Source organism: Varroa destructor, unplaced genomic scaffold (genome assembly GCF_002443255.2).
Source record: "Varroa destructor unplaced genomic scaffold, Vdes_3.0 BEIS01000004.1, whole genome shotgun sequence".
In the NCBI taxonomy this organism is placed as follows: Eukaryota; Metazoa; Arthropoda; class Arachnida; order Mesostigmata; family Varroidae; genus Varroa; species Varroa destructor.
The window spans coordinates 31787420-31814301 of NW_019211457.1; the positions used below are offsets into that span (position 1 = coordinate 31787420).

The 26882-nt window shown below is 43.7% G+C and overlaps 2 long non-coding RNA genes across 2 annotated transcripts; one reads left to right on the forward strand and one right to left on the reverse strand.

The window, feature by feature from the left end:
• Positions 1-1296: 1296 nt before the first annotated feature.
• Positions 1297-17984, reverse strand: LOC147756087 (uncharacterized). Its single transcript, XR_015326664.1, has 3 exons — positions 17864-17984; positions 16978-17068; positions 1297-2723 (listed from the first exon to the last, which is right to left on the reverse strand). It is a non-coding gene; the product is annotated as an uncharacterized LOC147756087 (long non-coding RNA).
• LOC147756088 (uncharacterized) lies at positions 14954-24950 on the forward strand. The gene is made up of 3 exons (XR_015326665.1): positions 14954-15100; positions 16999-17186; positions 18074-24950. It is a non-coding gene; the product is annotated as an uncharacterized LOC147756088 (long non-coding RNA).
• The last annotated feature ends 1932 nt before the right edge of the window (positions 24951-26882 follow it).

The following is a 26882-nucleotide window of genomic DNA, read 5'->3' on the forward strand; positions in this document are numbered from 1 at the left end:
ACGTTGGAACTGTAAGCTAGGCCAGCGTTATTATTATTATCATCATCATCATAATTATTATTACAATTGCAGAAATTATTAAAATTACAGGACGTTAGGTTAGGGCAGGTAAACGATTTTGAAGGAAGTAAATGGCCACGAGGCTCCGAAGATTTAGCTCAAATGATTACTGGGAAGAAAACGTAGATTGTATAATAGGTTCACTTTAGGAGAGGAATTAAAACAGATATGCCGAGAAGGTCAGCCACTGAGACTTTTAGATAAATACTTTCCATAACGACTTGAAAGCTGGTAGCAAAGATGAACCCGTTATTTCTATGGAAAACGGATTTCCTATAGCAATTGGAGAACTGCCAATTTTCATTAGTCCCGGGTAACTATCGATGAGCTGATATTACGGGTACGAAAAGGTTGCAGCAAGTCATATTGCATTAAGAAGAACTGAGCTTTGGAACTTGGAACCGTTTTCATCGACACTGAAAAGCCCGTATCATCTTTCTACCTACTACCGGCGTTGTTCACCCTGTATGGCGTTTACGCTTGCGTATCTACCGACATACGCAATCTTACAGTAACAGGCATAAGACACCGGTTCATCCATAATTAAGTATTTCTAGTATAGCCAATTGGATCCGCTCTCATATCAGCACTAATGGGGTACTTGCAATAATATCATGCCAAACATGAACAAAGTATGAACGAACAAGAACCGGATCACTCCCTATGCTCCCTGTTGCAATGAGGATAGTCGACTAGTTACTAAGAGCCTGGTAACCTTCCTATGATAGAATTACTTTATTTGCAGAGCTTCATCCAATTCTCTAACTTCTCGGGGCAGTATGTTCGAACGGACCGTCACGTACCCTGTAGCATCTACCGCAATAGTGCTACTATCATAAACGACCGCAGACGCTGCAGCGAGTGCGCAGTACCTAGATAAAAGTACACACCTGTACAAATGTTTTGGGCGCCAAAACACACGACACGGTTAGATTGTCTTGACACAGCTTGCAAACAAGATGAAAACAATCTTAGGCCTAGAAACTTTAATCTTTGAGAATGTAGCTGAGAAAAGTGTGTGCTATCGACGGAATTCTTATCGATGCTTTAGCTATGACGTACCGACCGCTAGAACTCGAAAACGGATTCAGATAGAATATCACTATGACCGCAATTCGTTTCTATGACAACGCCAGATAGACAAAAAAAAAAAAACAAAACAAACTGCTAATAGATTAGCTTAGACAATCTTGGCATTATGAAAGATTTCATTATTTTATTCGCGTTATCTTTCGAAGCAGCAGCAGCATAAGATAGCTTTTTTTTTTTTGTTGTCTGGCGACAAAATCAGAATTATATTTCTCCAGCAAGGAATAAGACACGCACAGATACATGATATCTATAGCTACTACCAATGGCTAGTGGAACGACATTGCCAGAAATATCTGTGAATATGTTGAGGACTCACTGGTCGCTGAGTAGCGTCCTTTATTTTTTGAAGTTGAAATCACAAGCCTCACGCATCGAGATCGAGCAACGGTAACAAGAGCTATTTACTGATGAAAGGGATTGCTTTTTCGTTGGCGTCTCCGTCACTTCCCTATTGCGGGGCAGGAATCGAGTATCAAATGCCCGCCTCGTTTCGCATCTACATTTTCTGTCGCCTGTCATTTAACCGTACGCCATCTTTGCAATTTGTTTGCCTTCTCGCCATGCGCACATCTCTTAGTGCGATCCGATCGTTTTCTTTACAGAACATTCTGGACGTTCGTAGCTATCGAGCAACAACAAAGCTAGGATTCTTATAATGATAGCTTTTTGCGCTATGCTACGATCTTCTATGCTTTGAACGCGCATGTATCTGTGATTATAGAGTTATTCGCTGCCAGCCGTCTCCAGTGCACTCTATAATAAGAAATGCGCTGAAGGAGTAACAGTCAGGATGAGGAATTTTACCGCTTTTTGTCGTCTTTTTCTGTCGTTAGTAAGAGATTATGGTATCGCTAGAGATCCTAACGGCGACTGAATGGCTAGCGGTGGCAAACACAACCAGGAGCAGGCCTCGAATGTCCAACAACGAAACAGAATCATCTCAACCCAAATCCGCGGAGTGACGGCCTCGGCGTCGTGTTCGTCGTTGTTCCAATTTCGTGTCGCTATACAGAGAAACAGATAAAACGGAAGATAAACAAAAATGAAAGAGGGGGCATTACACAGCACGATATAACGAAACAAAACCAGATGATGGTCCAGGAGTTTTGACCCAAGAAAATCAGCACCGTGAGGGAGGGGGCTGTAGGATCGCAATCATAACCAAAAACCACCAAAGCTCTGCGTCGCAAACAGCAGAGCCAATCATCCGCAAAGGGGTACTAGCAAGAAATAATGTTAAACCAATGTTAAAGGAGGACGTCTGAATATTATTTCTTGTTGTAAATGTTGCCAGGACACGAACCAGTAAGGCGAAAGTTAGCGCGGGCCGACGTTGCGTTAAACAGACGGACGGACGGACGGACCCTCTTCATGCGCTATCGGCGTTCCCGTTTATCTCTGTCCGGATTTGGTTTTCACCGCGTCGATCAAGCCATTTGATGTCAATGTCAGGCCATACCTAGCGAAGGGGAAGAAAGTGGTTTGTTTTTTGCGTTCACTGGATTTAGCAGTGAAAAGGTAGAGGTGGCAAGCGACTGGCCCGGTGCCGTTCGCACTGATCTCGTTATGCGCTAATAACAAACAAAATGAAAAGATTTAGCTGTGTTATTACATGATAGGGGAAGCTCGAGCTACCGGATCAGGTCGCACGTTTAAGTCGTGGGCGCCTTTGATCCATCTATAGCTGACGTTTTGGATCTGCTGGTGAATTTATTCTTCGAATACGGTTGTGAGCGTTTGAGTAGTAAAAAAACTTTGCCAATTTAAGAAATTTCGGCCGTGAAGCTGGATATGATAAAATTAATTATTGATGTGACTGTGATCGCTGCATGCCCATGCAGGCAGAATATGGTACGTAACCCCATGCAATCTATAAATTATCCATTGTACCAACAGAAGTTTGGCGTCGTCTCACGTTTTACGTATGTTGTCGTCTATAATTAACGCCCAATGTCCGGTAAGATCTAAATCTATTAGAATAAATTTCGCGGAATGCTTGTGTATACCCGCGCAAAAGATTGATCGCTGCTAAAGTAGAGCTGTTGTTTAATTAACACGGTTATAATTAAGTTGCTCCGCTTTACCGATGATATCACAGTTTCGAATAGTAGCGGAGGAAGTCTCCTCTGTAACACAGTGCACGGTGACCCATTTATTGTTTGGACTAACGCATTGGAGACCCAGTACAGCTGGAGCATTTTCCAGAGCTGATAACACTAGTCACTGCATCGAAAGAGGTCTTATGTAGCAACACGACGTGACACGAAAAATTAATAATTTAATTAGTTATTGATTAAAGATCGACAAACGATTACAAACCGAGCCGATGTTTAGATATTCAGCGATAAGTTAAACAACAGTTTAGAAAAAATACTGGCTATATATATATATATATATATATATATATGTATATATATACATATATGCCCCAGTGTTTTCTTATCGGTCTTAACTGGGACATGACGTCGACAAAACCTTTGATTTCCATATAGAATTTCTTGCTTACGTGTAAAAATGAGTGATATTTTACGTTAGTTAAACCAATGTACAATGATACAATAAAAGATTGAATAAATGTGGAATATGGACGGCGTAATTTACATCTATTTAACGATCTACTGGTCGTCCGAGTTCGGATGCGCTTCCTGCCATGAAGATCACATTTCTTCACATATACGCCTACGAAGGAACTGAACCAAGTAGTTCGCCTTCATCACAAATGTAACACAAGCTGTATTATATAATAAATATAAAATAATAACTTCGTTAAGCATCACAAAGTAGACAAGAAATCCTGTACAAAAATAATAATATTTAAAGCTGACTATTGGGTTTCTTAACTGTTAAGTATGCATTAGTACGTCTCGTTTGACCTTCTGTATAGCTTTCGTGTTTCCTATTGATAAGACTGCGAAAAAAGGGGAAACAACTTCATAATAACAGTGTTAAGACGACCACCTCGACGCGCCGCTCCGAAATCACACGATCTGTGTCACCAGCGGTTTATGATTTTTTACACAGCATAGAATGCAGGAAGTCAGAGTCAGAAGATCCAAAAAGACACTATCTACTGTAATTTTCATTATTAGCTCGAAACACTAGATCGTATTTAAGCAAAATCATAACGACTTCTCGATTGATCGGCGCCTGGCGATATTAGTCACAAAGAACAGTTTCAAATTTACCGCCTACAGCAGTGCGGTAATGGCGAGCAGCAACAGCAGCAGCAGGAGGAGGAGGAGGAGGAGGAAGAGGAGGAGGAGGAGGAAGAGGAGGAGGAGGAAGAGGAGGAATCTCATGGAATTCTTCCCGCGATTCGTCTACATTTACGTAGTTGTTTTATTCGGTTTACACGGTACGTATGTACGTACGTTCATGTATGCGTATAAGCCCAGTTTTCGTAGCGAAATGCCGTTTTCGTTTAGTTCAATACTGATTACATATCGCTTGAGCAAACGATCAGCCAATTACCGTTACAAGTAGTCGACAATAGTTCGCACAGCTAACGTCGATTATGCCAAAAGCCATGCGGTTGTCTAAGGCATAGCTTAGCTTTGTATGAAGCTATGCCTCAAACTGCGACAATTTACTCTATTTTTTATATGGCCAGGTATCTGGCATTTTTCTACGATGCACTAGTCCCAGCAGCGTTCAGCTGGGCTGGTTGCTTCTGCCAATAGAGCCTCAGGACTGGCAAGGCAATCCCGGAAACAAATGGTTGCTTATGTTACTTCTGGGCCGAATAACTGTAGGGAAGGCCCCAGCAGGGAGCAGCATCAAAATGGGAACAAGGAACTGAGTCAAAGAGAGTGCGACTAAGGACCATAACGAGCCAATGGGAAATAGCTTCGGCGGTGGGTGCCAGGAGCAGCTATACGGGCACTGCTGGTTATTCTATGGCACCGCCTATGGGGATGCGTGACCCCCAGCCCTTAGCCATTGCCGGCACAAGAGGTTCAAGCCAAGTGGCGGATGAACGAACGTTCGGAACACTAAAGCTTGTACCGGGACACTTAAGCGGGATGAGGCGGGTGCAAAGCATGACAGAACGCTCTCAATGGTGATTCTCTTTGAGATGTGTAATCTAGACTGAGGGAACTGCTGAGAGACTCTAGTGAGTAATGAACGAAAAACAGAACAATGGGAACACGAAAGAGCGTATTGAAGGCAACGGAATAAAAAAAAATAGACCGAAAATCAAAACTGAACATAGGTTTAGCAAGAATGAATCAACTTCGCTTCGTTGGGGTCCGTCGGCGGTCGAACTAATGGTACACCGAAAGCAAATGTCTCAGCCTCTATTGCATGTGACCTTTATAGATCAATAATATCGCCACGAAAGACGATGAGCAAAACAGAGTGAGCGTCAGACAAAACTAGCGAACCTACTAGACCAAGTCGAGATTGAAGTTGATGCATGATTGATAAACATCTGAAGCTTAGATCGATCTAACTATACTTAAAACATAAGGTACACACACATGGTATTGATAAAACTATATGTATATAATAATAAAGCTAAAAATTTAACCTGGTTATTAGTTTTTTCAATGGAACATATCTTCAAAACGAATCCAATCTCTGTTGGATTCGTTTTGAAGAATCCAACAGATCTGATTCTTAGGGCCCCTGACAAATTGAAAGTCAGGGGTTAGGTCAAAACGTAAACAATTGCTTAAATCTAATTAAATTTAGTAATTGAATTTAACTTAATCGAAGCAATTGTATGTTTAGTGGATTTTTTTTGTGTAGACGAAGGTAATGTTTTCGATATCGATATTATTATAAATGATCACGGTGATGGGCCATAGCGATATTTAACAGTATTGGCGATTCGTATTATGAAATATGATGTTCCTATGAAGTTCACCTTTTAACCACACAATGCTCGTAAATAATGACCTTCAAATGGAATTTTTTTTTTCAGTTTTAAAGTTTTCAAGTAATATACACGTGGCTCTATTATGCGACTGTAATTGTATATTTTCCCAATATTTAATATCTCAAACTCATATCTTATGCATTAATTGCGTTGGTCTGAAGTCAGCTTATCTTGCAGGACGGACAAATGGAAACATATAAATGTTGCAAGTCTTTAACAGATGTGAGAGACGCATCTAGTTCATCAATCAGAGTAAGTTCGGCGCCTGACCCACCTTTCTGTTCCACTTGCAGCGTAGGAAAAAACTATCCATAATATGTACTAACGTGGGACTGAAGCGCTACATAACGGAGATTACCCTGACAATTTGGCGTTCATAGCGACAATAGGCTGATTGAAAAATAGGCACAAGTTAAACTCAATTATAACTGCAGTGCATCAGTATTCGCTTGCCAACATAACATAGATATGTACGAGACCAGCACCTGATCACGCATCGTACATGATATTATAGGAAGATATAGCCAAGTCTTTGAACAGAAACAATTGTTTAGAGTGTTGAGCGTATAACAGTACCTATGGTAACTTGTCTTTGATTAAAGAGATAAGCTCGCGCTATATATCGTGTAAAAATCCAGTTTTTTTTTTTTTTTTTTTTTATCATGTCACGCGAATCCCCTGATGAGAGAAAGATTAGCTTGGTAACGACGATAAATTTCGCTTAGAATTTGTTTGTTCATCGTTCAATCCTCAATTCGACTATTTTTTGGCATATTAAGGGCAACGCGTGTAATGGATGCGAACTCCCTACGCTGATAAATTACTATGAAGGAGCCTACTGTTTTTTTTAATTAAAAAATTTTATGTAAAAATTTTATTACCTAATTAGAAACGTTAATACAACGAGTAAGTTCAAACTGCCCCATCCATACCTAACGTTGACTAAGTTTTAATAGCTGGCAATAAACATCGTCAGTATACGCTAATGTTTGAAGAGCTATGTGTCTTATATGCAATCCTACTACAAACCCGGCCTTTATCATCCTTAGTAGCGGCCCAGTAGGCCTGTGAAATCCAATTGGCCTGTTTAAGCTTTCAAACAGGTTAATAATTTATTGTTTAGGAGCATTACAGGCGAGGACTGATATGATTTCGGTGACAACGTTGTTATAGCAAGCATGTGCAGGCCATAGCTAATTCAAATCTCGGCGTGGTTAGATGGTCTTGGGGAAAGAAGGAACCTGTGTCGGGTGTTTCAAGTCTCATGTTAGGCATTATAAACCACTAGCGCACGTGGACCACATATTTCCGAAAGCCCTTAGGAAAAGATTGCCAAATGATGACGAATAGTATATGGAGAAAAAAATTGTGAAGGTAGTAATAGTTTCAAGGGTTGCCGACGTTAATGCGATACAGGAAGGCCCGGTTAAGTCTCGCCTTAAATCGCAAAAGGTTGTTTTGAACCTATTCCATTATTATGGTGAGCAGGTTTCGTGAGATATCCGGTAAGTAAATGTTTTTGAAGCCAGTAAGAAGGGCTAAAGACTGCCAGTTATAATCGAATTATTGAAATAAGGCTCGAATGGTTAGCTTTCAACTAACATCTGTAAGGATTTTTTGGCTGAAAGGATTACTTGAAAACAGTAACAAAACTAAACCGTCATATCCTCGTGAGGTTTGGAAGGCTGTCAACTCCTTAGTTTTCAAATAACCTGGATATTCTTTAACCTGGTCCAAGAAACCGAAACCATTAGTCCTGTTTCAGATCTTCGCTGTATATGAATCTTATTCTGTTACGTATCCACCATTCTTATAATATTTTAATAAAACTTCGTTGAACATCGTTGCTGTCTCTTATGGGAACTCAGCTTTAGCTGCTTCGCCTTTTTGTACCGGCGGCATTCTCTCCCTGTTTCGAAAACACAAACTACATGAAGAGGCTCGTAAAGAGACGAAAAAACGGAATGACCTTGTTCCAGCCTAGTCGTGATCTCTGAATTGGATGACCAACGAGCCCCGCGTTTTCTTATTAACTTGACCTATGTTGTCGGCGCCGTTTGAAATCAATTCGACACTCCTGTGAGCCGTGACCCTATCTAACCTTTTCGTATTGCCCTCGTACCCTTACCCCATCCGTGCAGGTTATCGCTACTGGATCAATATCGGTCAACGACTTCTATATGATATGATGTCGATGCCACCATCTTTGCCAGCGTAGCTATCGCTTTTGTTGGTACTTCATCGGGTTCCTTTGTTCCGTTCTTGTCCACATATCGTCGAGTGTGTGGTGCTGGCGAACGGACCAAGTAAGATTGTTCACGTGTATTTGTCTCCCATTTGTCCAGCCAGAGGCTGGTCACAAAATATAGATAGGGTTCATTCGACGACACCTGTGTTAGTTGGTCATGTATGTGTATGAATATCTGCCGCGAATGTTTACAAGGTCAGAACTCGTACAGGACTCTCACTTGTATGTAGTTGTTTGACTGTCCGTCATGACAACGACCCTTGATTTTACGTACGCGTTTCCTACTCGTATTGCTGTTATCACTAGCGGACGACAAGTAGACGCACATAAAAGGCAGCTGTTGTCGCTCCTAATGTTGGTGATACAACACTCTCCGGCTGAAGCAGTACGTCATGTGAACACTGCTAAAATAAAGGGCAAGCAATACAACAGCGGTAGCAGTGGTGTAGAAATAGACAGCCGCATCAGCTCTGGACAGGTCACTCCAATAACGGAGAGGGCTTACTCTTGCAGCGTTTGCTAAAAAAAATCCCAAAAGAAGACAAAGAACGAAACACGGGAGTACATCGACTACCAGTGCTTTCCGTGGTTACCACCGTCCACCGTCTGCTGGCCGTAGGCTTCACCGGTGCTACTGTCGCTGCGCGCTGGTATCATTGCGTCTCCCTACGGTTATCGCCGTCTCGGTGGGTGACACCTCCTGGCGTACTGCCAGCTCCGCTAAACCGCTACCTCCCCGTTCCAGCCCCATTCCAGGTTTCCACTTCGGAATAAAAGGCGGAGAATGGAAAGGTGGCAAACGTCCGGGCAACAAGCCTCGGAAACTTAACCATGACGGCATAGGAATAGGGAGCTCAGCCACCGCAACAACAGTACAACTAGTGCGCAGCCGTATCGCTGAGTGACGTTTGACAACGACGTCCCGCCGCCGGTACCAGTGCCCGCTCAATTCGTTTTGGGTATTTCTTTTAAAACAGCACGGGGCGCGATTAGTATATATGGGGATGAAAGCACAACCCGTTGAGGAACTCATGAAGAACACGTTTGGTGAACCAAAGATTTGCGGGTTGGCCAGCGGTATCCCTAGGAGTTGTCGGGGGTGCCTTGAGGAGCTTGAAGCCCGTGAGCGACAACACAGGCACCGACGACAGTGGCAACGACGGCAGCAATGGGTCGAGCGATTCTCGTTCTTCAGGCGGTAAACCGCCCTCACAACTACTGTTTAGAGAATTAATTTACGAAATACATTAAGGGTGCACTAATCCGAGTAGTCTAGTGGGATTTCATACTCATCTCTACTTATACCGCTAAAGTTTGCATGTCCTGACCCTTACACAGTTGCACAGATGAGTACAGCCGCATGTGCCTCTCTGCATGTGCCCGTGTGTGCTTGCTGGCGTGCGCGGCAGGTCTGAGGCGATTGCATGCGCAGCCTGCAAGCACTTCTCAAGTGGGGTGTTTGTCGTCGGCAGCGGCTGGTAACGTAATTGCTCGGAGATTGCCACGTGACCGTTGCTGACCCTGCTAGCGGTCTCATGCTCATAGAAATGAGCTCGCAAGAGGGGCGGTAGACAATGCGAGAACGATCTTCGCTGTGAGTTCTCTAGTAGTAAAAGAACGAAGAATAGCAGGCCTTGCAAAGACGAACGCCGCAGTCCGACCGGATAGCTAAATGTTGCTGGCGTCCACGGTAAATGTTAAAGAAAGGAGAACGTCAACAGTGTTCGCGGAGGGCGAACCCTCTAAACATTACCATCGCTGTCGCCTTGTTGCTAGCAAATGAGGCGTATAGACCTTCATTGGATAATACAGCTGAGCGCATGCTAGCTGGTACCCTGGCCACTCGGTTAGGCCAAATAACAGCTTCGTTTGGTGGGGTACCAACATAGGATGATGCTTAGAAAATACGACAAGAAAAACGAGGGTGGCCACGAGTTCCCAACAGGGAGGTCAGAATGTGTCTTGCGTCCCTTTTATAATTAATGAGGAGCCAGTGTCCTACGCGTTATAGTTGCGTGCCCTAAAGCCGATGCGAAGCCACTCTCGTTCAGGGCATAGAGAGCAGCGATAGGCTCGCTCACGACGACAAATTGAAAGCTTAAAAACTTTGAAAACACCAACGTGCATTAGATTTATTGATGGAACTGTGGCGGTGACGAAGATTAGGATAGTGACGTAACTCTGCAAATCTTTTCTCTTTCTATCTTTTCCTGTGCTGCCCTGAATTTGCCTTGCCTACAATGAGCCTTTCCATTCTTTTTTCCTTGTAAATAATGCTCGACCACAAACAACGACGCTGCGAGCTGTGAATAAACCAGCCACACACGTGTAGGACTATGTACATACTCACGAACACACAGGTAAGTCGACCATAAAAGTTCCAGCTTTTTGTTCAGTCTAATACACATAGGGAATAGCAGGACAAACTGGAAAGATCTTGCTATTTTATAAGTGATAAATGAATTTAAGATGTTATAACCTATAATTAACACAGGCAAGTTTAGTTGATCTTAAATTCATTTGAGTTTCTCCAAATGAGCCCATTCGCTGAAAGAAACAAACTATTGAAAATTAAAGCTTTTGATTTGTCGGTTATTTGCAGGTTCGATTCGATGTAGCATACGTTCAAAAGCAGAGCTCTTCAACATAAGGTACACTTACTCACCCAGTACTTACGCCCAGTAACTTACTTGCGTGTTACAAGCCGTTACTTTATACTCGTCTGGAGCGTGGTTCAGTGCCTTTGCCTTTCCTTCAACATCGTGCGAGCCCATTTCACGAACAAACCTTCTAATCCGTCGCCCACATAGTCAGGCTAACCACACCACTTTTGCACGTCATGTCCCACTGATACCCGATCTTCTAAATTACCTTCGCTTATGCTAGTTTCACAGCTCGTCAGGAGTCTGTTCAGTAACCGCAGCGGGCATTGGCAGTGTTCACCGCCTTCTCCTCACTAAAATACTACAGTCGTCAACATTCCGCCGACGCCGCTTCGCCTTGTCCAGATCCGAAACTGCCGCCAAGTCCGTAACCAGTCACCTCGCCCGTGTCGGCTCCCATTTCGCTACATCGTTGTCAGAGAAGGTTCTTCGTTAGCTCGTTCAACTGTAGGCGCAGATCTAGAGTTAGCGGGCCGTACCCCATGGCACTGTTGTACCACGGAGCTGCAACATAGTGAAACCATGATCACCATGAGCAGCAGCACGCTGCTACAGGCGCGTTTACGGGAGCGACGTACGCGGAAAAATGCTGCCAGTGAGGGATGCGTTAAAATCTGGACGTGTGTCGAAAGTAAAAATGTCTTTACGTGAGCAGAGTGCCGATTCTTTCTGGATTGTTGGACTGCAAGCAGCTGGCTTCAGAGCAGGCAGTCGGAAGCACAGGCGCAGATCCTACTACTAGGCTGACATCGAAGACCACGGTGGCTGACGAGAGCCAAGACGTTCGATGTCAGTATGCGACAGGGATGCCTTACACCATCTACACACTCAGGAAAAGTTAGACGGTCCAAGCGATGAGGACCACTAGCACGGCAACGAAAGCCAAGAATAGTGCAACTGGTGTTACTCGGAGTGCTTTACACCGCTCACATTTCTACTTCACATTGGCAACCCAATGGCTTAACGAAGGTTATTTCTTATGCAAACCTTTTCCCCTTCTTCCTGTTAAACCCCTGCTTTCCGAATGTTCTCGCGCTGTTTTGATAGAGAGACAACAGTCAGCAGCAACAGGCTTACCCCACATCGTAAAACTGTACACACCGTAAATAACGCAACATTGAGCATGGTTCGAACATCAACATCTTTCACCCCCTAAAACCCTCGGCTACCGCTATTGCCCACTTACTTATGGTAGAGAATCAGACGGAGAACAAAAGCGTATTCGCGTACGGAAATCCGAAACCGAACATGAGCTCCCTCATTGACGGAACTGACTGACGAGAATGCTCGTGCTACTGCTTCTGCTGCTGCTGCTAGCATCACTGTCATAATCTTTGACTTGGACTTGGTTGTCGTTTGAGACCATGACCCGCTACCGCTCTTTTGCCAGGGCCGATTCACCGAGCCTATAGTGTCACCGAGGTTGATGCATAAGGCTAAATGCGTACGTAACACCTTTGGCATGGCCGAATCTAACTCGCATATGTCAAGTGGTTTGCACGTCAGCTTTTAACAAAACTTATTCGTATTTTCTATTGTCGCCTGCGGCAGTCAGTTACCAGTTGCCATACGGTTGCCGCTTCGTTCACCTTACTGCGATCCGTCCCCCCACCGCATATCTGAATCTATTTCGTTTTACAATTAGGGACTTGACTTTTGCCTTCTTGTGAGCGTCTATGGAAATGGGTCTTCGTATGCGCCTATGCAAGTATCTATATACGGTGTTTTTGTTGACGAAATCGACCAGACGTTCGAAACAAGGTTTGCAGTACTCTCGTGGCCCGGCAGTACCGTACGCGAAGAGGACGATGCTGCCTTTGTACTATAACAACGGGTTTGGAGAAGTATTTGAATGATCTGTGGGTGGGACAGAGGTCGAAATATGTGGGAAAACGCATGTCCAAGGTGGAGTGCTCGCCCAATGGGAGCATGTCAAGACGACGAACCGAAAGCAAAAAGTTATGTATAGGCTCTAAACGTGCTGTGCTCTACAAACATGTCGTCAATCGCGTATCTCAAACGGTACAGCTAAGTGGGAACTAACCAGTCGTTGTGTACACACAGTCAAATAGGTCTTACCACAGAAGTAGCAAATGAATAAATGGCTAACTGACTGACAAAATGAACCAACCACCGATGAAAATCGACAATGCTTGGTACAGTTCATCGAAAAGAGGCTAGAAAATCCTTTATTTCGTGGACAAGGGCAGATCATGAGACAAAAACTTTCTTTCACGTTAGTCCACCTAACACACACGAACCTTCAAGGTATCTGATTGTCTTTCAAACGCCGAACACTTTTCCTACGTTCACTCCTACTGAGCCAGGACAAGGGTCATAATCCAGACAACCGGACCTACTGTACGGCCTTCGTCGTCGAACGACACTCGGGCATTGCCTTTTCGTCAATGCACAAATCTAGCACAATAGCAGTTCCGAAAGCCACAGCCGTTAGTACTGCTAGTAATCGTAGACAACGATTGGGGCGGAAACGGCATAGGGCTTGCGGTAAAAAAAAGTTCAAGTTTTTATCAAACTTGAGCTTTTCTCTTTGAACTTGAAGGGCAGGTTCCTGCCCGCGCCATGCTCGCTACTGCCACTTCTTTTGCCTCTGCCGAATTGCCGCCTCTAGCCAAGTGGAAAAAAAGTGGCCTTTTTTGCCGTTCTCGATTTCCTGCTCTTTCCCCCCAATTTCCCTTGTCTGTGTTATGCCTGCTCTAAAAAAAGCTATCTATCTCTGTATGCTGAGATATAAGCGGCCAAGAGACCTTGCAGAACCGTTTTCCAAATACAAGCTATATCAAGGGGTGTGCAAACGAAACAATACCTCACTCCGAGGCCGGCTGTGCAGTCAATCTAGCTTACAATGGCATGGCATGGCTATGCGAAGCTGTACTCCGGAGAGCTCCAACGCCATAGTGTACTTGGAGGCGAACGGTGCTCCCAAGCGACAGAGAGGTCCCTCTACGTATCCAAGCATGTAGGTGATCCTGTCTATTTCTGTTGGCTTTGTGTGTGAGTGCAGTGAAAATGTGCAGAGGTCTCTCGCTGTCGGATTTGGAAGAACATTACTGGTTGGCTATGCTGAAATGGGGAAATGACCTGATTATATAGGGACAAGTGCGGCAAATACAGAGCCTACCCTCTGACCGGCAGCTAGCGAACCGGCAGCCGGAACTTAGCCAGTTTCTCCCTTTTTATTGGCTGTCTGCTTTCTGTTTCCAAGCGCTACTGTCGCTGCTCGTTGGGAATAAAGAGATGTTTGACAAAAGCTGCGCGAGTAAAATACCTATGTTAGCCCAAAGACCCCACTCTGTCCCACCAATCAGCCCCCTGCTTGTTTCTGCGTCCGCTCACGGTCTAAGGTCGACAGCCAAAGCGGGCGACAGCGACACTGTCAAACGGCCACGAGGTAGAAACCAACTAGAAGCATCCAGTGAATAAATGAACCTCCACTTTGCCCCAACAAAACTCTTTGGTTTGCCCACGCACTTACTCTTTTAGACAAAACGAATTTCTACGGTGAAATTGCTGTTGCTATTAGTAGTAGCAGTTCTGTTGTTTTTCTAAAATGAGCCATTTGAAGGCCTAAGCAACTAACTGAACAGTAGGAAAAACAACATGTTAACAGTGATACGAGAACTGGTATAGGCTCTAAACCTCGTTTTTGCCAAAACTCAAGCTTCTCTTTGAAACCGTGTTGAATGGCAGCTAAATTTTCAAAATATCTTTCTTGAATCAAAGTGGCTCGGCATACGAGAGCGTCTGCTTTACCGTGCTGATAAAAATAGCAGACGTAAGTGGTATGGTATTGTCTAGGACAATGGACGGTTCCAGTGTCAAAATCATATGAAGCGTTGTGTTCAGTAAGACAAACAACCTCTTCTAGCTGACTGTGTCTGAACATTTCATAATAGTAATAAAAAGCTGTTACTATTACTGCTCATTATTTATTGCTAGTTGTATTTGACTGTATATAAGGATTCAAAAATGATACCAGCTTCCTACCTTAAGGTCATCGTACGTCAACGTCGTACCATAAATATTCAGAATTAATACAGATTCTATGTGTACATCCCTGCTTTCGTCTTAGTGCACCGCTATCTAAGATCGGGAACAGTTTGTTCGATCTTTCATCCTGACTTTGAAACTAACGTAAGTTACAAAATATTACAAACAAATCCGTTTCAAGTCTTTTAAATTGTCGACGATGCCTTGTCGACGACAGACTCTCATATTTTAGCCATAAAGCGGTTGGACACTTTCGCATGGTGTGATTCAGAGATCTCATACACTGCAGGATACATACCTTGTCGTAGTGGTCGATGGCTGGTTCTGTGGGCGTTCGAAGCAATCAACCTTCATTGTTGCCGTATAGCCGTATAGACAAATCTCACCATTGACCAGCTGCTCCTAAACTCAAAGCAAAATTCCTCGTTTGGCATATGTCGCGCCTTCAATTCGCATACGATTTTGCCAAATAATGAGCTATGTCAAAGCTTGAGAATATCGGTGGTTCGGTCTATCGCGAAAGTTCCAGACACAATTCATGCCCAAAACATGAATATATTCCGGTCAACTTTCCGACCTTTCGTAAGTATACGTACTGATGGCGACCACCAAGATCATGCTGCTTTATGTGCTGTTATTGCGTGTCGTATTATATATGGCGCGATAGTAGTGCATCTACAAAGATTCTCGGTCGGCAAACGTCCACCTCGCAGCTGGCGGTGGTGCCACCATGTGGAACTAGAGCCTTAGTTGTCATAAATGCGTCAGCCGACTATATACACAGGACGCGGCATCTAAATCCGGACTTCTTCTTAGGCATAATCTTCGAAATTGTATTTGGACGAAAAAAAATTATCCACCGTTATTCTGCAGTTAATTGAGGATTTAAACCACTAATTAATTATATTCAAAATATTCCTTCTTTAATTTGCAAACTAGTAAAATAGTTAATATATAAAAAAATTGGCAAAATAGTTTACTAATAATAATCGCGCATCAACTGATACTGGTAATTGTACATTCGTTAAAGTTATGCTTAAGTACGTTACATATTAAAAGTCCTAGTGGGTCCTTCCGAAACGGCATGGAAAGTGGCAATAAGGTAGAACATGGATTTAGGACAAAGCTTTTTTACTACAAGTGCGTCCAGCCAGAAAATATTATATGATAGCTGATATTCGTCCAAATTCTGAAAGCAATTTTTTACACTGTTTTTGTCATGGCTAGCTTAGTGCTTTGTTCTGAAAAGGACTGGCTTTCTTTTCATACCAAAATATTGCGGGCAAATAAATGCCATCTACGACAAACAGGCCACCATAGCTTGTCTAAATTTGAATGCCCCACCCTGTATATATATTACAGGATGAGGCAAATCACTTGATAGGTTTGATATACTGATATATAACATAACTATAGGTTGTACGGACACCATAAGCATATTCATGTCTTTCTGCTTTACACGGTTATACATAAAATACATCTGTGTGCATCTCTCTGTGCTGCTATGTTTGCGCCACGTGTTTGTCAGCTTTGCAATATTTAGCATGCAAGGGCATTGAAAGAACAATCACATTACATATACGGGCAGAGTCCCATGAAGGGGTTCGGATGAAGCAAAGGTAGAGGAAAAAACAAAAGCGCAATCCCGCTTTGTACAACCTTGCTATTTTTCGCGATTTCTACTAGGACCTTTTAGTAAACTGGCTCTTTTACACCTGGTTGTCCCTTATGCCTATTGCTATTTTCACTTTTGCGAATCAGAAATACAAGGGTCCACTGCCGACGTTCCCACCAAGCAAATTTGGCTCGCGTCGCCTGCATTGGCAAGCAATTCAAATAGATAGAAAAAGATACGAGGAAAAACAAGCAATCTAACGGAAACTGACCGTGGTTGCCATTTTGTACGAGCGAGCACAACTAGCCAAACAAAAAAGAGAGCTAAAACTGCTGATGATCAATGTGCAGGTCAACGAGAATTCAAAATGAGCAATAATTTTTCATTCATAAAAACGCATACTAACGTCTTTTCTTGTTGACGACAGGAGCGACCGTTGCAGCCGGCGTCATTCACGACCATAATGGTTTTGGCTTCACTCGCGCGTTCCCCGTTTTCTGAACAGAAACCAAAATGCAACCAGCAGAAGTAGTAGCCAATGAAAGCGTCTTAGCCAGGCACGTAGACAGAACGAAGGATACGAGAGAAAGAAAACGCGAGAGAAAACGAACGAGAGTAAGTGAGCCATCCTGGGAAAGTTTTGCTGGAATCGGAAGCTATGGCTAATTTCATTTAATTCTGCTTCTACGACTGTGTGTGTTATTGTACCAAATCTTTAGTTGAGAGTGGTTACGGTGTAATGGAATTGGTCAGAGCGCGAGTGAAAGCGTCTTGAGATGCTCATATCATTTCGTATGCAGTCTTCCCTTCGTACTTGTTTCTGGTATGCTGTCTCTGTGTAGCATATGGTGGTAGGGGCGACCGCGTCAATATGTCCGAGCCTTAAGTAGCAAGCGTGACAAGAAACTGTATATCCACTGGTTTCCCTATTATTGGTCGTTGAACATTTCAAGTTTTCTGTTCGGAAGGATAGGCATTAAAATATGATATTGTTGATAACTCTACTAGCAAAACCGTTTGGTCTCTAACAGGTTGGGTAACAAGTCTTAACTTCTATTTCTAGTATAAACCATCTAGACCTAACCGAATGCACAATAACTGTACATGTTCCGTTAGGGGTTTCCTTGTTCCTTTCCGTTATCTCAATTAGTACAAGCCTTAGTAAAATAGCGTAACTGTATGCTGTATATTTTGTATACAATGGAAGTATACACACATACGATAGTAGTCATTATTCTTATGGCTATCTTTATGTAAGCATTTAAGGGAATTGGTTAGATTTTTATTAGGACCTTTACAAAACCTGGGTACCCTGGGAAGGCCTGGCATCTCCTTTGAGCAGGTTACAAGCTTCAAGTCAATGGTAGTGGTGGCCGCAGCATTCGACGTTGTTCAACCTGTGCTTAACACTCTGAAATAACAATTGAATTATACTCAAAATGCCGACAATTCATTATGGGCATACTGCACGTTCTACAACAACCTAACCTGTTATTTCACAGCATCTTTCCAGGCACATAAGATGCCCTGCTTCAATACCCCGCGCGTCCAACGCAGAGAAACGACTCAACAAGCCAACGCGATGACTCGTACACGATTACAACTGCTGGGCCCGTTTACATTCTTAGCCCTTGACGTCGGGCGTTTCGGCGCTGCTAGATAGCCTTTGAACCACTGCTCGATGCAGCATATATAAATATATAGTTAAAAAAAACGCGGAAATTGCTAGTGTCAGCTTCCTGCTGTTGGCAGCGTTCGTTATCCTTGGGCTTCACTGGGTTTTACTATTGTAAAAATTTAAACCTTTTCTAATATGTTGAAGGTAGTAGAAAGCGACCCAGGTACGCAATGAAACTCACGCTCGGCGCCTGATGCCATGGAACATTTCAGTAAGGGGGTCCAGCCGACGGATGAGGAAAACGTACATTTCTGATGAGGCAAACAGCCTGACCAGACAAAACACAACTTGCGCAGGCCCCTCAAAGACTTGAATGGCGCAGAGCAAACGGAAACACAGGCAATTGAGCAAGTAGTTTCCTACATACCTTAACTTACGCATAACCCTACTACTTAAAGCGCATATTATTTCGATTCATTAAGAACTTACGGTAGCAGCAGCGGCGCTTGCGGTCGCTGTGGTTTCTTAGAGTTACTTTACCTAACTCGCGTCTTCCCATCTACTACTATTACGTGTAAAGTCCTGGCAGAGTCGGGGAAGTAATAGGCAGGCAGTAACTAAAGCAAAAAATAAGCCCATTGGAGCAGCTTGTGTTAGCAGGTTTTCATCCGGCGTCATTCGTTTTGTGGTTCCTTGGAATCTCTGGTTGAATAGCTATTCCTCCGTCATCGTGTGCCGGTTCATCAGCAACTTCACAGTAGTGAGCGAGACCAAAGCATGGCTCCTGGGATCTGCTACCAAGTACTACAGCTGCATCGCTAATGCTCATTAGAAACGAAAAGGAAGACCTCCGATAACGAAGACTTTTTCAAGGCAGAACACCAAACATCAGATCGGTTGGCCGTAGCGGCGGAAACAGTGGCAACGGCAACAGCCGCAGTAGCGCTAGCCATACCGATATTAGTACAGTACCTCATGAGCAGCCAGGAAGCTTTCCGTTACACTGCCGCTAACACCCGGCACCGACGGAACTAGGTTCCCGGGCAGCCCACCCGCTGGTGGAATTGCAAGCGGCCATATTTGTAACTCAGACGGCCGCGGGTTAGCCCTTATAGGTTCGTGGCGACCCTCAGAGCAAACTGAACCGGCAGAAATGGCATAGCAGATGAATGGAAAGAAGCGGCATAAGGTAGAAGTTGACAGGAGAATCTCGTGTCCCGTCCAGAATCCGGTCTTCATCTCTTGCTCGCCTTGTCTGTGTGTGAGTGCGGAGCACGCTCTACACTACGTAGAATTTGCACGTGCATGTTGGAGAATCGTCAATAAGAGTGCACCGCTAGCAAGAAAAGAGCACGAAGGAAAAAATGAACGAAGAAGCAATATAGGACGTGAGAAAGTAGTCGCAAGCACAGAAAAATGAGAAAGAGTAACGTTTCTAAATGGGAGGCACGTTTGCCTTATATTTTCATCATCGTCCGGGCTTCACTGCTGCCACTACTACTGCCACTACCACTACGAGAGCGGCTGGTTTTCCCAGTCCTTACAAGAAACCCTCTTTTGTCTGTCGACCCCCCACAGCCCCAAAACCCTTTGCTCTGCTCTGCCTCGATCTTTCTTTGCCCTCAGAACTCTTGGATGTGGCTACCTTTCGGGCGCCAGCTTCTCTCCTTTGGCCTACAAGAGTTGGGGCTTTGACCTAAAACACCCAATGTGTGCAGGAATAACTATAACAAGAAAGAAAACCTAGTTGAAAGTATTCCTTGGATCGTATTGACCTAAAGTCTACGTTTCAATTATCAGTGGTTATCTGATTGTTCTGAACACGTATGCGTCATGTCCTCATTCAACAGTTTGCTTCATTAAGCTTTGAGGCAAGATGAGAGCATCTTATATGCACCTTTCTATAAGTTATATCCTTCAATTGCCATGATCTTCTGCTATATTTAACAACTATCAAACATCCTAGCTAGGTTGACTTAAAGAAAAACATCAGCAAAACCTTGGTTTTTCTCTATAATACAGCTGCCAGTAATTCGAATCAATTTCATTGAATTTAAAAAGCTCTTAGCATTGTGTTCCTTTTCAATTGGAAATGGTATATTAATGCTATATTATACTTTCGTTTTGGTTTCTCAGACACCACTGTGCTGTTTTATAGACAACTCGAGCCATAGAAGTCGCTTTCAAGTTTTCGTATGGAGTTATTCTCATGTTCCATTACATTTCCATTTACTTTCACTGGCCATCTTTCATATGATATCTCCAAACGGAGTTGCTTTCTGCCCTTTTTTTATTACCCCGACAACAGATCCAATTGAAGAACTGATCTCTATTTGACGACAGTATAGTTTCATCATCTACAGATGTATGGATTTGTCTTTCCGATCACATACAGCTTTAAACCAGATCAAAATATATTACATGAAAACATGCTATTGATGTGATAATATTTCAGAGTTACATGCAAAAGATATTTCAGGGAAGTGGGAAAGATTTCCCGAACTAGCTATGCTTCGACCTATGATCTGATTACAGATGGCCAATAAGATTACTACAGTAGACTTTCACTAGCTTGTGCCATATTGGTCCTATACGTGAATTCATCAATGAGCAAGAAAATACGAAACACTATTTAATTTAGTTTGGCGAACGAACAAGAACCGAGCTAGCATATAATGAAGAATGGCCTCAAACGAATTTACATTTGTGATCACTATTGTGTGTGCTTCTTCGGTGTGCTTTAACGTATGCTAACTAGATTCATTTTTAATTATTTACCACAATAATCTATAATTTTTATAGCTAAATTGTGTCAAATGCACGTTTTTCTTTAAGTGCTTCTATATTCATCTGCTTTAATAGACACCTTTGTGTCGCACAAAAAACGTGCATCGTTTCAGTTTATTATATCTTTTATCCTAGCAACTAGCGAACACATATAGACGTGAACAAATTGCTTCGTTCTCGGCAATTCAGGGCTGGTCAACAACAAGACGACGATGACCAAACCCAATGCGGTGGGCTAAACGATCTTCGCAACAAAGATTGGTCCCACATCAGGACCTCTAGCCGTTCCTCGGTTACCTTCTGCCCTCCTGCGGCGTATTACCCCTTTCCTTCAAACGTCCTGATATTTGCCCTATTCATCAGTGCAGTGATATAAAAGGACATTCTGTCCTAACGCGACCTGCACCTTGACAAGGCAGGTCCCAACCGAGCCCTCTTCGTGTCTTCCCTTGCCACCAGGGGCCAGCACCTCGAGACAAACTGCAATGACAATTGGCAACTGGCACACAACGGCAAGTATAGGTAAGCTACTGCAGGGGAATAGCAGGGGAGATCGAGTACTCAGAGGAAAAGTTGAAAAGAACACGAAGTGTCGTTTTGTAGTAGATCTAGTAACGGTGGTGGCCGCGGTCGACAATTGAACCGGGCTTTCGTAGATGTTGGCGTTTGCCTTTGTTTTTATCTTGCTTTTCCTCCGACCCTGAATGAGAAAAAGCGGGAGCTGATGCATTTCGGAATCGGGTGATAGCAACGGCGATCGGTTAGGGGGTGCTATTGGGCATTTCAGAAGTGGGAAATAACGGAAGGAAAAAGACTGTAAAATGCAGCTACTGGAGCCGCCACTCCATTTTCACCGGTAAGAGGGCAATATGGGTGGAATACGAAGAGGTAAAGGATAACAACGAATGGGATATAGCTTTACCAGCGGAGCCCCAAACTTCGCCCACAGAGGTAGTAAAGCAGGGAAGTCATATGGGATAGGAAACACTGAAAGAGTAGAACTTCGCCGAACAGGGGTTGTTGGACAGTCAGAGGATAACTTTGGGACGAGCAGTCGCTGGAGAATGGATTCTATGCTGGCCCTACCGGTCCCTGGCTTCGAAAGGAAGTACCGCGCGGCTGGTAGTGATGCAACCATAAGGAAAACGGAAAGTCATCTAGTGAAGATCGAAAAGAAAAGAAGAGCAAGAGGTAAACGAGTGAGAGGGAAAGGCCAAGACGAAGTAGAGACCGCGGTCGAAGCAAAGAAAGAGGAATAGCACAAGGAAAAGCAAGGAAAGAACTGCTAGGAGGGGACGGTCACTAGGGAAATATTCCCACCTTGAGATAAATGGGCTTTTGTCACCGCGTTCGTTGATGTTGGACTAGCTGGCTTCTGGTGCAGTCAAGCAGCCGGTCAGCTGCTGCATGGGAGCAATGCGCGCTGGGGGCAAAAACAGAAAGGGGGAACCAGGCGGGAGAAGAGCCAGTGGCGACCTAGGAACGAAAACGGAATTTGTTGTGCCTGCGCTGGTACTTTGCGTCGTCGTTTAATGTCGCCTTCTTTTTTCTTCGCTTTCTGCGCAGCTGCTGCTGTCTCTTTTTCGTTTTTCGTTCCCTTGCTTCCGTTATTTCGTTCGTCCACGGTCTTCTGGCAAACTTCGGGTTTCGCCGGTCTTCAGGCCGTCTTCGAACGCCATTTCGGCCAGCATTTCCAACCTAGTCTGCCACTCCCGTAATACTTCGGCTTGCCGCCGTTTACAACCAACGCGCCACTCGTTATCCATCGCTCTGGGGCTTCGTCCATGCACATAGACATTCTGGGCTTACTCTGTTACTGGAACGAGAATGGACTAGGCTTGGCTGCGGCACTTCTTCAATCCTCCGAAGCGAGCGCCGGGGGGCACAGGTCAGTGAGAGATGCCGGGAGCCATCTCGGTGTCTCACGTAGTCGTTTTTTTGGCAGTGCTTCCTTTTCTTCGTTCTCTCTCCCTCTTTATGTTTGTATTTTTCTTCCTTTGCCTCTTTCAGTGTTGAGACTAGGACGACGACTCGGTTTACCGCAGTGGCACCCAAACTCACTCAGCATGACGAATGATGGTCTGCTGGCTAAGATGGCTGCTTCATCTCTCCTGTCGGTTTCCCCGAATAGCAGCCAAAACCGAGATTGCGCGACGCCTCTTTAAAATTCGATTCCAGCAGAAAGAAGTGCAAAGATTTCGGAGTGACTTCACTGCGCTTTATGTAAGAACGAAAAAGAATAGATGGGAAGAGAGGAGTAAGTCTGCGCGAAGGAAATAGAAGCCACTGTACGACGAACGTAAAGATGTTTAGGTATTTGAACGCAAAGACGAACAAGAAATAGAATGGGAAAAGAAAGAAGTGATGGAGGACGAAGACACAATCAGATCCATAGTTATTTTGATCGAGGCTATCTCCTAGACCCCCACCCACCTCCCACGAGTTGGAACATTGTCTGCGTTGAGGCCGGCGTTGCGTTCCGCAAGCGGACTTTATATTGTATGAGAGACATAAATCGTTAATAGAAACCTAATAGACTGGTTAGACAGCGAACTACTTGTACATTTATACAGTATATTAGTAGACACGTAGGAATTAGTTTACAGCTCAACTGCCCCATAACGTAGCATAACATAGTGTCTGTTGCTCTCGATAATTGACTTGCTCCTATAGGAGAACAAGGTACTTTTAATACATGATGTTAGTAGTGTTTGAGTCGTCTGTCGAGGGTAAATAATATACGCCAAAACAAAAAAACGACTCAGGCTCACTGTTTTGACTGCGAAGATCCGATTTTATCTTATAAGACGCCAGTTTAGATGTAAGTGCCACTTTTCACTTCTTTCTACAGCAAGTAGGAGTGTCTGAAACCTCTCGGGCTAATAAATCGTTATGTCACACCATTGTTTTATCGAAGTTTTTAGAAGTCAAAACAACAATCAGATTTATATGGATAGTGCTTTTAACCAACGTCAGCAAAACATCCTACAGCGCAATGTAAATCCTTACGAACTGAGCAAGCGTGCAAATGGCTTAGGCTACTGGGCTTCAAATACACATATTCGCTCTATATAATAATCCGAGCAACACAAGCTTTACCACTATAACGCTATATTCGTTCGTCTATACCAGAAGCGCAAACGGTGTGTGAGTATTAGGCCGAGTCTCGGGTAGCCACTGACCAGCGAACCGGGGACGCGCCCTAAACGTAGACGGGCTGTGTTGCAATTTACTTAACAGCGGTGTAATCATACGCTACTGTTGTCGCTACTACTGGGCCTATAAAAGGGAAATCCTATGGAAATCGCAGAAAGGGTGGCGCCAGCGGCAAGACTGCTAAGGGTAGTTGACCAGCCGGACCATGTTGGTGCTATCCGCCCCTAAAGCAAGCAGAGTTCACGAGACCCGCCTAGGTCAAAACCTACCCAATTGAGTAAGATGGATTGCCCACTGCTACTAATGCTGCAGCCGTCGTTTGTGCTCCAAAGGTACCAGTGCTACCAGCTTGTCTTTTACCGCTCGGGTGTGTGCCGTCTACCGTTACTAAGGGTTCGCTGATAGTCAAGTTGATCTAACTGACGGGTCAGCGACACGCAAGCACCAACCAGGACCCCGGCGTGGAGGCGGAAGGGTCCAGTACTCCTTATGTCTATTGTGCCACGCACTGTTACCCGCCACAATTGCATCGCCGCCGTATCTACAATCCACAGATAGACTAAGGCCTATGCACCAGGACGAAGGACCCTGTTTGCAGCTGAATTCGGCCTACTACTAGGCCTGAAGCTAAGAGGGCCTGCCTTTGACAACAAGGAAGTTCGTGGTAACACAGGCAGGTCAGTAGTACTGTTGGATACGTATTTATTTAATCGATTGCAAATCGACCATTGTGGTGTATATGTGATGGTAATATAAAGCCATTGTCCTATTTACAGAAACGGTAAACAATATGCAGAATGAATAAAACACGCTATCGTCGGTGTCGATATACGGTTGTCATCAATGATAAATGTTAAAATGAACGTTTAATGTACCGCCTTAATGGGGAATCCTTTATTTATGTATTCGGGGCCTTTTTTGAAATTCTATGACATTGACATATATTGCCGGATCTTTTAGCCAACTCTGCATTTGCCATTATTGTCAGCTAACGTATTATCTAGAAGCAAAAACGTTGCTACACCCGAAACTGCATCATATCCCTGATGACCAACGTCAAATCAAATGTATTGCTTGGTAATTTCTCACAAACATGGTGTGATTTCTTATAGCATAGTGTAGCTATAGCGTTTAGCTAGAGCGAATTGCATAAGCGATCCGTTGTAATGATCACCACGAACGTAGAGGAGATGACAATCTACTAGTCAGATCTTCCAATTGGTTACGTCACTGCCATTTTGTCTAATTATTAACCCTATCCATTCCTATCTTGAAATCTATGACACATTACATCCTAGCACTGATTATCTCTGCGATCTTCGCATCTCCACAGTAGCTCTCAACGGCAACTACCTCTGTTATATTCCCATACATCGTAAAAAAAAAAAGGAGCTTAAATCAAATCCTTAATATATATATACTTAATGATAAATTAAAATTAAGTCCTTATCCTCGTTTAATTAACCCCGTTTTCTATTTTGCGTTGTTGCATTTTGTCGGCCTCAATTTACTAAACTACAACAAATTCCTACCCCTGGCCAGTCGCATTCTGAAGCTCGGCTACGGTAAAGAGCTCTAGTACACTGGTGTAGCTCGTCGCTATAGGTGTATGCACTGTCGTTCATCGCGCCTCTAGGCCCTCATGTAAAAATTGCAAATATCTGCTACACACACACACACGTCTATGGCTATAATGCCCGTAAGATTTGCCCTATGTGTTGTTGATGGTTATGTAGTCAGCAGATCTGTGAATATATGTCGCATACGATCCTCAAATCAGTTGATAGATTATAGTAAGATTATATATGGATTTTAAAATGTTTCATTTTGTCCCTTTGTGTTTATTCGCTGGCTATACTTGGGATTGGGTGGTTAATGTGCATCTGTCCCGAATACGTTGTGCGCATGAGCCCCATGCCAGTTAATGGTACCGGCTGTTCATGGTGTCTGCTGTTTGTTTATAGGTTTGTTGTTATTGCTTCTACCATAGATGGTTTCGTTGGAAGTGTGTAGCTGGCCAGCAAGAGCTGGAGATTGAAAAACAGGAGAGCTGCCAGCTCGTGCCTGACACGAAGTTGTTCCCCTTAATTTATTTGAAGCAGATCAGTCTCTTAGAGAGCTGTCACCGTGTGTATGTAGGACTGTCTTCTAGCATGTCTAGCGTGACGAAATTGCTAATGCCTACACACATAGGCGAACTCACACGGTATACATATATAAATCTGTCAAAGGCATAATCTATGCAGTCGTTAAAAATAAAGAAAAAATACGCTTAACTGTTCCTGTTGTGTGCTGTTGAAGGCAAGATCACCATAGCTACTGTTGTTTCCGCCGCTACCATTAATAAACAAGCCTAATCAAATACGATTTTTGAAACAGATCGCTCAGATTGAGTAAGCTCCCAAATTATCGAGTACAAATTATACCGCTCAAACGCTACGAAGACAATTAACGGGATTCTAGCACTCTTTTCTCTCACGAGCATTATAAACTAAAACGCTATTTAAAACTCATGTCTGGCTTAACCGGAGTAAAGTTTTTCGTCTCAAGCTCTTATCCACTGCGAATTTAGATGCGATATCGCTTGGTAGAGCTTGCTGCGTATGAGCGATCGCCGCTGGAAAATGTCAGGAACATCGGAACTAGCCCGTAACCTCGATAAGACTTTTCGAAAAGCGACCATTCTGGAGGCGCACGAATACACAAGAACGGAAAAGTCAGCGTCCTAAGTAATTTTTTCAATGCAAAAT